Genomic DNA, 11,120 nt, shown 5'->3' with positions numbered 1-11,120 from the left:
TTTGTTCCAGGCTTGCTAGCTAGCGTACGACATTATGTTTATATGCAGAAATTTACATGTAATCTGAACAAAAATTTTGCTGCCCAACTCCCTATCGAGGTTTTCTCAATAAATCTGGCCCCTTTTTCTATAACTATGTACCCTTTCTTTCTTATTAGTTCCATATTGATATATTTAGTTGACAGGAGTTTATGATACCTCTTTGTCTCCCATATGATGTCCCTTCCTTGCTGGAATAATGTTTCCTTGTCTCTCAAATGATACCCTATTGTCTCCCACATTATGTCCCTTTGTCCTTGTCCCTTTGTCTCCCAAATGATCCCATTTTGCCTAAAAAAAATGTCTTTTTGTCTTCCAAGTGATTTCCTTTTGTCTCCCACATGATGGCCATAAATGATGGCCATGTGTCTTCCAAATAATGTCTCTTTATTGCTTGAATAATGTCTCCTTGTCTCCCACATGATGTCCCTATTGTTCAATAAATGATGTCTTTCAAATGATGCCTCTTTGTCTCACCCATGATCAACCATTCGCGATTTCAAAGTTCCACTTTCAAGGGTTGACACGTTTAACTTTTATATTCATATTAAAATCACTCAAATGAGGCCGATGAGTACAAGGTCGAAGCGTTCTGAAAAAGTATGTGGAAATGGCATAGGACAAAAGCACTAAAACATTTTTAAACGCAATAATTAGATGCGCTAATTTATACGGTGCGTCAACCCATATTTACAGAGACAACGCGAGGTCATTGAGTACAGCTTTAAGAATGACTATTATAAAACAACATTTGAATTTAGCACGAAATTTTATGAACAAGACCATTAAACATAACACTGTATTTCCCATTAAACTTTATGGAAAATACCGTTAGACCCATGTAGTAAGATTGATACGTGATTCGAACGAACGCTAAAAAGCAAATGTGTCTAATTGTTACTTTCTTTCTTTGCTTTATTTGAAAAACAACAAGTCTGTGTCAAAATAATAAGTTGACACGAACTTAAAACTTAAAGGAAATAAACTTAAAACTTAAAGGAAATAAACAGCCAAAACCCAGATGACATCTGCCCGTGCCTCGAGCAGAACTTCAATAATGTACTTTCAATATCCTCCCCCCCCCTTGTGTTTTTGGCTGGGGGAGGCAAGGCGGAAAGGCCTCAATGACTCATATACAAGACTTCGTCTTGTACACACATTTTTACACACTAATCATAGTCAGATGAACAGAAACGAATTGCTACTCACAACTAGACATGCACTAATCAGAACAAGGTAAACCAACACACATACACATTTCCATGCTGCCAAATACTCACATGCGTATATTTCTTACTCACACATGTTATTCACACTATGAACATTTTGATTTGTGACTACTCAACTTTTATTTTACTAAATACGCATTTGCATAAATTAAGGTTTACTAATTGAAATTAACGTTTATATTCTTATAAAATTGTAGGCATGAAAATGGTTTGTTTAAAATTTCGTTTTTCTCCAATTTTTTATTCACAAAATTCCGTTTATGCTATAGTTAGTACTTGCTAACTGGTTTATTCCTTCAATATTTCATTTATTTCGATTTTTATATGCATGCTTTTTATAAATAGATATTTTCTAATTAAGCCAATGATGAAGGATCTCATACTGGTTTTTTCTCTTTTTACTATTTGGTCCCATTTGACTGGGGACAGACTTCTCTTTGGGCTACTGCACTGACCAAAAAAAAAAACAATTTTCATTATTTCAGCTGTTCTGAAGACTTTCCAATCGGATTATATGCATCGTCACGCTGGACTTATTTTGGAATCCATTCTCTCTAAAGAACTATTTTGCATTTCGGATTAACTTGAGAGGATTTTCATGCAAGCCGAAATATTATGCGTGGTTTGTTTTTATATATATTTTTTACATATCCAACATTTTTTCACTTTTTATTTGGCAATTTATAACTACAATAAATTGCGGTTTCACTTAATGCCTTAACTAGCAAATTCTAGCATTGCTACCAATATAATTTTCTGATTTCTTTATGTCCTCTGATGAGAAGAATAACAAGAATAGCATTCTTTGAAACTCCATGGAATAAGGAATTTGTAAATTGTTTTTTTTGGGGAAGTATTCAGTCGAACAATAAAATTTGATTGTAAAGTTCAACTTACAGTTTTAATTTTCTTTCTCTTATATATATATATATATATATATATATATATATATATATATATATATATATATATAGTATAGACATAATTCTAAATAATAATTCCTTTGAGTTCAACGACGACAACTACATTAAAATACTAGGTACAGCAATGGGAACAAAAATGGCACCGACATATGCCACCCTTGCACTCGCCTACTTAGAAGTGACTCTATGTGAAACGATAGAACATTCGATCACAACACTAAAAACTATTTATCCAATCCTGGAAAAGATACCTCAATGACTGCTTCATCCTGTGAAAACCTACCAGGGAGGACATCAAGAACTTACACACCATACTTCAAAAACTACACCTCAAAATTAAATTCACCCTAGAACAAAGCTCTACAGAATTACCTTTCCTAGACAGACTAATAAAAATTTAAAGCAATAACATTATTAAAGACATCTACCACAACCCCAACAATATCTACACTTTAAAAGCTATCACTTTAAAAGCTGCATAAAATCCATACCCTTCACCTTAGCATGTAGAATCTGCACCATAGTCAAAAACATCTCCAAACAATCTGACTTAAGGAACTACAAAGTAATCTAACTAGAAGAAAATATCCATCACAACTTATAGACAAAGGTATCCAACTGGCGAAAAATATACCAGTAGAACAATTGAGAACCCCCCCAAAAACGAAACAAAGAACAAATCCTAACATACGTCTCCACACATAACACAAACAATCCAGAACTTTTCACAGAGATAATGAAAAACCTCGTCCTACTTAACTAAAACAGCAAACTAAACAACTTTCTTAAGACAATAAAAATAAAAAAAGCAAACGCCAACCCAAATACCTAAAATGCATTCTTACTTCATCCAAACTCAATCAACACACAACACAAAGATCATAAAATGCAACAAATAATGATGATATAACATTAGAGGGAAACACATACACATTCAAAAACCCTACACAAACATTCAAAATAAAAAAGACCTAGATTTCACTGCCAAAAATTTGATCTATGTAATAAAATGTGCAATATGCGAGAAATCCATTCATAGGCACCACTAAAACCCTCTGTGGTAGAGTAGCCTTGCATCGATCCAACATTAAAATCACAGAAAATAGACACCTGCATGTTTCACAATACATACATACATGCAGTGGAGGCAAATTTAGGATAATGCCCATTTTTCAAACAGACAACTACTTTTACTTACTAACACAAGAAAAAAATTTCATAAAATTCACCCCCGCATTAAACAAATCCCAATAACAACACATATAAATAAGCAAGATACAAAATACACTTACACATGCTTATACACGTGTGCACCCCTCCACACGAATTAAGACAAGCATGATAAGTGATACTCACGCACACGTACCCTGAAAACACACACACTCATGCACGCATACCCTGCATGGACATGCACACACACATCCAATATAATACCGACTCCCCAAACTAATCAAATAACTAGAAACAAAATGCACTATTCTGCCCACATTGAAGGAAAAAAATCTCTCTAGACTAAGGCAATTTTAATCAATGCACGTGTGTGTGTATGTATGTGAGTGTGTGTGTGTATATATATATATATATATATATATATATATATATACAAACACACACACCTATACACACACACTCACACACACATATATATATACAAACACACACACCTATACACACACTCACACACACACACACACATATATATATATATATATATATATATATATATATATATATAACCTTTGATATCAACAATTAATCAATTTCTCCGATCCTTTTAAATAAGGCTCTAATCTTTGCTAAAAGAAATTCTAACTTAACTCAATTAGAAATTAAATTAATTCTCCTAGCCAGAAAGTCCCTTATACAATTTAACAATAAGTTTTGGACTAGAAAAGACACCCCTAATAATTTTGACATTTTAATGGTCCTCCTGACTCTGCAGAGGTTACAGATTTAGTAGAGCTCTTCTTACTGAAAGAACTTAAATACCATTTTAAACATATTTAAGGGGGCTTTTATAGAGACGATGCCCTTTTCACTACAACAGGCAGGCCAAGAGTGTACAACAAAACAATTAAATAATTACATAACTTTTTTAATAACTTTGGCCTTTCTATAATTATCGAACCAAACAAAAAAAAACTTCAAATTTTCTAGACATTACACTTAATCTTAACACCGAGACTTATAGTCCCTATCATAAACCCAACCTTACGCTTTTATACATCCATAAATTTTCTAACCACCTCAACTCAATTATAAAATCTATAGTATCATCCGTCTCTAGAAGAATTTCTACTCTTTCTGCCGATAAAAAAACCTTTAATCAAAATACTACTTTCTTCAATAATGCCTTAAGGAATTGAGGATACAATGAAAAGATTAAATACAACGATTATGCTCCTCCTGCTGGCCACCTTAAATCTGTAATCACACACAATATGACTCACAAGAAACCAGTTCAAATAACAAGATCTGCCGCAATCAATAGCAATGAACCACTCTGCATATATAATCGAAACCAACATACTAATCGTAATACCTTTAACCCACCCATTCGCATCAGGAGAAAGAAAAATATTTGGTTTAATCCTCCATTTAGCATAAATGTCAAAACCAATATACCTAAGGAATTCTTCAACATTGTACAAAACTCTTTCAAATACCCACACAGATATAGTTCTATTTTCAATAAAAACTTAATAAGGATTTCTTATTCAACTATGCCTAATTTAGCACAAAGAATCTTAAGATCTAATAACAAAAAAATTAAATCAGCCCAAGAAATCCCTTTAAATTAAACCCCAAACTAACTGCAATTGTAATAACAAACATCTTTGCCCACTCAATAATGATTGCATCCATAAAGATGTTCAATATTCATGCACAATTACAGAGCTCCAACGCAATTCTCCCATAACAGACACTAATATTTTGTCATCAAGTTATCCCTCTCCCCCTTCCATCTGATATATTTAATAATCCAATAAACCATTCAAGCAGCCCCTCTATTTACAATCATACAACTAGCAATAATAATAATAATAATAATAATGATGAGAATAATAATATTTCTCCTAACAGCTATCCGAACACTAACAACACTCATTATCCCCTCCAAAATAATCCTCCTACAAACATTGTCCCGCCTTTTGTTTATCACAATGAACAAAATTCAAACTATTTCCCTTGTACAAATCAGCAAATTAATATTAATTTCAGACCTCGAGCTGTTAATAAAGTACATACATATATCGGCGCTACTTCAACATTAATTAAGAAAAGAATATCAAACCACACTTCTTCTTTTAACAACCAAAATTCTAATAATAACCAAGGAACTTCTCTAACCACTTTAATTAACTTCTCTAACCACATTAATTAAATTTAATTCTAACAATACCCCCCTTTCTCAATTAAATGGACTATCCTAAAAAAGGTTAAGTCTTATACTCTAGGCTCTTAGTCATGTCGCTTCTGCACAACCGAAGCTATAACTATAATTACTTGCCCTCAAAGTAGTAATATAATAAACTCTAAAAACGAATTGATCTCCTACTGCAAACATAAGTCCAAATTTAAATATGGCAAATTTGAAATTACATAGCTATTAAATTAACCTTTCAGATATATACATTTTTCTATAATATTATAGTTTTTTATACATAATCTCTTAGCATTTTATAACTTTGTAATTTTCATTATAATTCTTTATTTCTTTTTCGTTTGGCCGGTTTTACATCTGCAATTTCCATTTTAGTGTTTAAATAATCCTATAAATCAAATATATCCATCTACCTACACATTTAGATTCTGTATGCATGTTTACTTATATTTTATTATGCCCATTTACTTACATACTTACTTGCCTTGTGCCGGCAATCCTCACCCCTTAATTTTCCCCCCCTTTAACTCTTCATTTATTTAATCATCTATTTACTTATATGTATGTATATATATATGTTTGTGTATATGTGGGTGTGTTTGTTGTGTATATATGTATGTATACGTGTAATTGTATGTATTGATATATATGTATGTATGTATGTATGTATGTACATGTGTATGTATTTAACTTATCATTCTTCTCATTTCATTTGCTTCCTTTAATGACTCCTGCTGATAATTTAATTCTTAAGTAATAATTTGTATATTTCAGTTGTCCCCCTTTTTTGCTTTAAATTTGGTGCCATTTCAATGTCATCCTGTCTGGGTCATTTTGACATTGCCTTTTCTATTCTAAAATTAATCACCATCCAATTTTTTAAATTTGTTTCTCTTCTTCTTCACTCATTTTTCTTAAATCAGCCCAGCCTTGACAGTCGTGTTTTAAATTCTTCCATTTCTTTTTTCTATGCATATCTTATCTTTCTTTTAATAATATTATTTGAACTCATTCACTTTTTCTTTGTGAATTTCCATGGATTTCTGCCTTTTGGATTAGTTCCAATTTTTTTTTTTAATTACATTTTCACCCCAAAGGCACATTGCCACTTTGCTGTAGGGGCTACTATCAGAGACATAGGCATCAAGGGTAATGTGTAGGGAGTTGGGCACCAAGATGTTGGTTCACGTTGCACTTGAACTTCTGCATGTCAGTACAGTCGGGGAAGCAGGGACCCAGAAGAGAATTCCAAAGTCTAGCTGTTCTGGGGAAGAAACTACTGGAGTAGAAGGCTCTCTCGCATCTAGGGATCTCTACTGTGAAGGGGTGGGTTTAGCTGCTTGTCGGGTTTGTCGGGGAGGGGTATTTACGTCGAGGGGCCACAAGTGCTTGCAGTTCGTCAGAGCATTCACCATTAAAATACTTGTAGAACAAGCAGAGGGATGCAGCATTTCATCGATGGGACAGAGGCTGAAGTTTAGATGACAGTTCAGCACCTATCAGATTGGCGACTCCCTTTTGAATCTTGTCTAGGAGCGAGAGACTAGTAGCAGATGCACCAGCCCAAATATGACAACAATACTCCATACATAGGCCAATAGTGGCCTTATAGAGGTATAGGGTTCTTTCGGGCATTAGTATCTTTCTAGCACAATAGAGAGAACCTACCTTCTTCGCAGCAATCCTGGCGATACTCTCAATGTAATTGTTCCAATTCATGTGTCCTGTGAACGTTAGGCTAAGGAGTTTAAAAGAAGTACTTTCAGATAAAGAGTCATTAGCCATTGCTATTGGTGGTAGAGAAGGTTTCTTGTAATTATTGAAAGAAACGAGTTTAGTCTTGGCAGCATTGAATGTGACCATCCATTTATGTCCTCATTCCACTACAGATCGAAGGTCATCCTCTAGTGTTTCTGCCATTTCCTTAGATATGTGTTCATTTGTTTTTGTGTCGTGTCTGTTATAGAGCGTGGTGTCGTCAGCATATATACCCATCTCACAGGCAATTTTGTCAGGGAGGTCATTTAGGAATAACAAAGGTCCAAGGATAGACCCCTGAGGCACTCCCGCATTTATATCATATAGTTTAGATGTACGACTGTCGAGGACAACTTGGATTTTTCTCTTATCTAAGAAGAATTTAATTATGTTATGTATTCTTCCAGTGATACCATATGATCTGATTTTCCTGAGAAGTCTTTTATGCCATACCCTGTCAAAAGCCTTAGATATATCTAGAGCTACCGCTCTACCCTCCCCTGCTTTGTCCAGTGAATGGTATATACGTTCTGAGATTACAGTTAGAATGTCTGATGTGAAACAGGCTTGCCTAAATCCATATTGTTGGTCAGTCAGAAGTTTAGCATCTGTAAGGTGATGGACTAGAGCATGGTTAATTATGGTCTCAAATATTTTGGCGAAAAGTGGGAGGAGGCTAATAGTGCAATAATTTACTGGATCAGTTCTTTCCCCAGAATTCTTGAAAACTGGTACTACAGAAGCAGTTTTCCAGCAGGCAGGAAAGCATTTGTTGTGAAGTTTGGAGAGAATTGGAGCTACTTCAGCAGAGCACTTTTTTAATAGCACAGCCGGGATGAGGTCAGGTCCACATGCTTTTGCAGTATCAAGATTTCTTATGATAGCATACACCTGAGAAGGGGTGATTTTTAGATCATCTAGTGTGGCGTCTGTCTGCAAAGGAAAGTCAGGGAGGGGCTGGTTGGCAGGGTCCAGTGTGGAGTTGGAGGCAAACCGACTGCCAAGCATGTTAGCCTTCTCAGTTGCAGAGCAAACAACCTCGTGATTGTTGGATAGTGGGGAATTGTTGATTGCCCATTATTTACTACACTGTTGTAGATTTTCCAGAAGTCGCGGGTTCCTAATTTTTTGCTTTGATGCGTTTTTTGGTGGTTTCAGTAAATTCTCTCTTAGCTGTTGCTATTTCTTTCTTACAGTTACGTTTGGCTTCTATATACTTCTGCCTGTTTGAACTGGACTTATGTCAGTTAAATTTGCGGTATGCATGCTGCCTTTGCACTATGGCAGCTGCACAACCATTGTGGAGAGTGGGGCTTGCTATAAAATTTGCGTGTGGGAATATGTGCTTCAATTGCCATTTTGAACCATTCAGTGGCCTCATTTGTGCAATGTTCAGCAGGAAGTGAAAAGATATTTTGCCATGGGGCGTCCCTGATAATATCCCTGATGGCTTCCCAGTCAGCCTTTTTATAATATCTCGTTGTTTTGAGCAGTGGCTCTTCGATTTTGGCTCTAAAGTTTAGGGCTATTTCAACCATAACCACTGCATGATCGGCGTTCCCAAGTGGGCTGTGGGCATTAGTTACACAGTCATCGGGAACTGTGGTCAGAAACAGATCTAGAAGTCATGTGTGTTGTTCTTGCTGGTCTGGGAAACGGGTTGGAAACGTAATCATCTGTGATAGGGAATGAGATATAGAGAAGTTATGTGTTGTGATACCAGCTGCGTCTGTGTGAGTAGAAAATCCAAGCCAGTTGCTGTGGTGGACATTGAAGTCACCAAATACATGCACTTGTGCACTAGTGTCGAGGGAAAGTGCTGTATCTATGCTGTCAGAGACTTTGTTTATTAGGGTACAGTCCTGGGTCGAGGGAGAGCTGTAGAGAAAATAAAAGTAGCTAATGTTATGTTGCATATTAAGTCTAAAGCACATAAAAGTTTGATCGTCCGATTCTAGTTTAGTTTCTCTAATTAAGGGGAGGGAGTTTCGAATATAGACTCAAAACCCGTGCATATGCCTGTCAGAGTTCTTACGGCAGAGTGGGAGATATCCAGGCATGTTAAAGTAGTTAGAGGGGATGGAGGAGTGTAGGCTAGTCTCACTTAATGCTAAGATATCTGGGATGTTTGTTAGGAGAAATGCTTCAACATTATTTAAATTAGTCCTAAGCCATGGATGTTCGTAAATGCAAGCCTCAAGGGAGAAGGCAGGTTGGTTTTGCTTCAGTTTAGGCCTGGTTTTAGCGTAATTTTCTATTGTACTGTCATCATTTTTTTTTTTTTTAAGAGTTTCAGTTTAGGTAAGGGGTGCTGAACAAGTGGTTATGCAGAATACCAGACATGCAACACAAGCAGACCATCAGTTGTCCTTCCATCTACTAGGATTGTGGCCTCGGGATAGTCAATCAGGGATGAGTGCAGGGTTCCTTTCCATTCGCGACATGGCACTACAAACAACCCGATATTATACAACTGTTGATGGAGCAGCCACTCTAGGCGCTACCAAAGAGTTAGGGCTCCCGTACTACCAGTCGGGAACAGCAGCCAGGAACTGTCTATCCAGTACCCTCAACCCATCAGACGATGGTCAACCCAATCTACTTGCACTGACATTACAGCATTCAAGCACTCGCAAGTGCCCAGTTCAAGGGATAGGATTCCCTTGGATTTTACTTGTGGAAATTTAATCAACTTTTTTGGATTTTACCGTTATTGGATAATTTACCCTCCACCAGATTATCCATTCACGTGAAATCACCTTTTTCTTCACCCTATTCCCTCTGCTTCACTATTTTTTATCAAGTAAGATCTTTGACTTACTTGTAGTTTTATTAAATCCTTTTGCAAGCAAAATCCGATCCCGCATTTTGCTAAATCCTACCCTCTGATGAGAAGGAAAGTATTTCTTCGAAATTCTGCGGATTAAGGACTATCCGCTTATTTTGTGCTTCCTTTTTTAAAATGAAATATGTTTTTAACTCATTTTCAAAGTGTTTTTTAACATGTTTTATTAACTACTTGTTCTTATATATATATATATATATGTGTGTGTGTGTGTGTGTGTGTGTATACCCTTACTCTTATTTTATTTCTTTTTTATATATTTATCATTTATTTTCCATTTTATTTATGTATATATATATGTATGTATGTGTGTGTGTATGTGTGTTTGTATTGGGGACCGACCTTGTGCCTAGCCAGGCCCTCATGGTGAGACAAGTAGGAATGCACACAAACACGTGCACATGTAGAAAGAAGAAATCACAGATTCTAACCCATATGCACACAAGTCAATAACCTTTACACACATGCATGTACACATTGACACATGCACACATCAAAAAGGCAAAAAATCATAAAAATATTAACCAAATGGACTTAACACCTACCACCCACTAAATGAACTTAATACTGACCGAGTGAACTCTTAACAAATCTCATTGGTGGAGACATCCAGTCTCACATCCGCATATTTTTTGAAAGCACAATCGTGCGAGCTGAACTAAAATGATCTCCAAAAGGGAATTCCATAAACATTTTCACCAAAAACCAAACTTCTAATTAAAAAAACTTTTAAACTAAAAAATATCTGAAGAGTGCAAAATAAGGCTCAAAACTTGTTATGAAAATATTTTAAAATATTAAAAAATGATAAAAGTCTTAAGAACCAACAATTGTAGCTGGCTACATTCTTTTAAATATCTTTTATATATATGTATATGAAAATATTTCTCATATATACATATATATATAGACACACACACACACACACACACACACACACA

This window comes from Euprymna scolopes, chromosome 41, assembly GCF_053919585.1.
Source record: "Euprymna scolopes isolate OS-2025 chromosome 41, ASM5391958v1, whole genome shotgun sequence".
In the NCBI taxonomy this organism is placed as follows: Eukaryota; Metazoa; Mollusca; class Cephalopoda; order Sepiida; family Sepiolidae; genus Euprymna; species Euprymna scolopes.
This window is presented reverse-complemented; position numbering follows the sequence as displayed.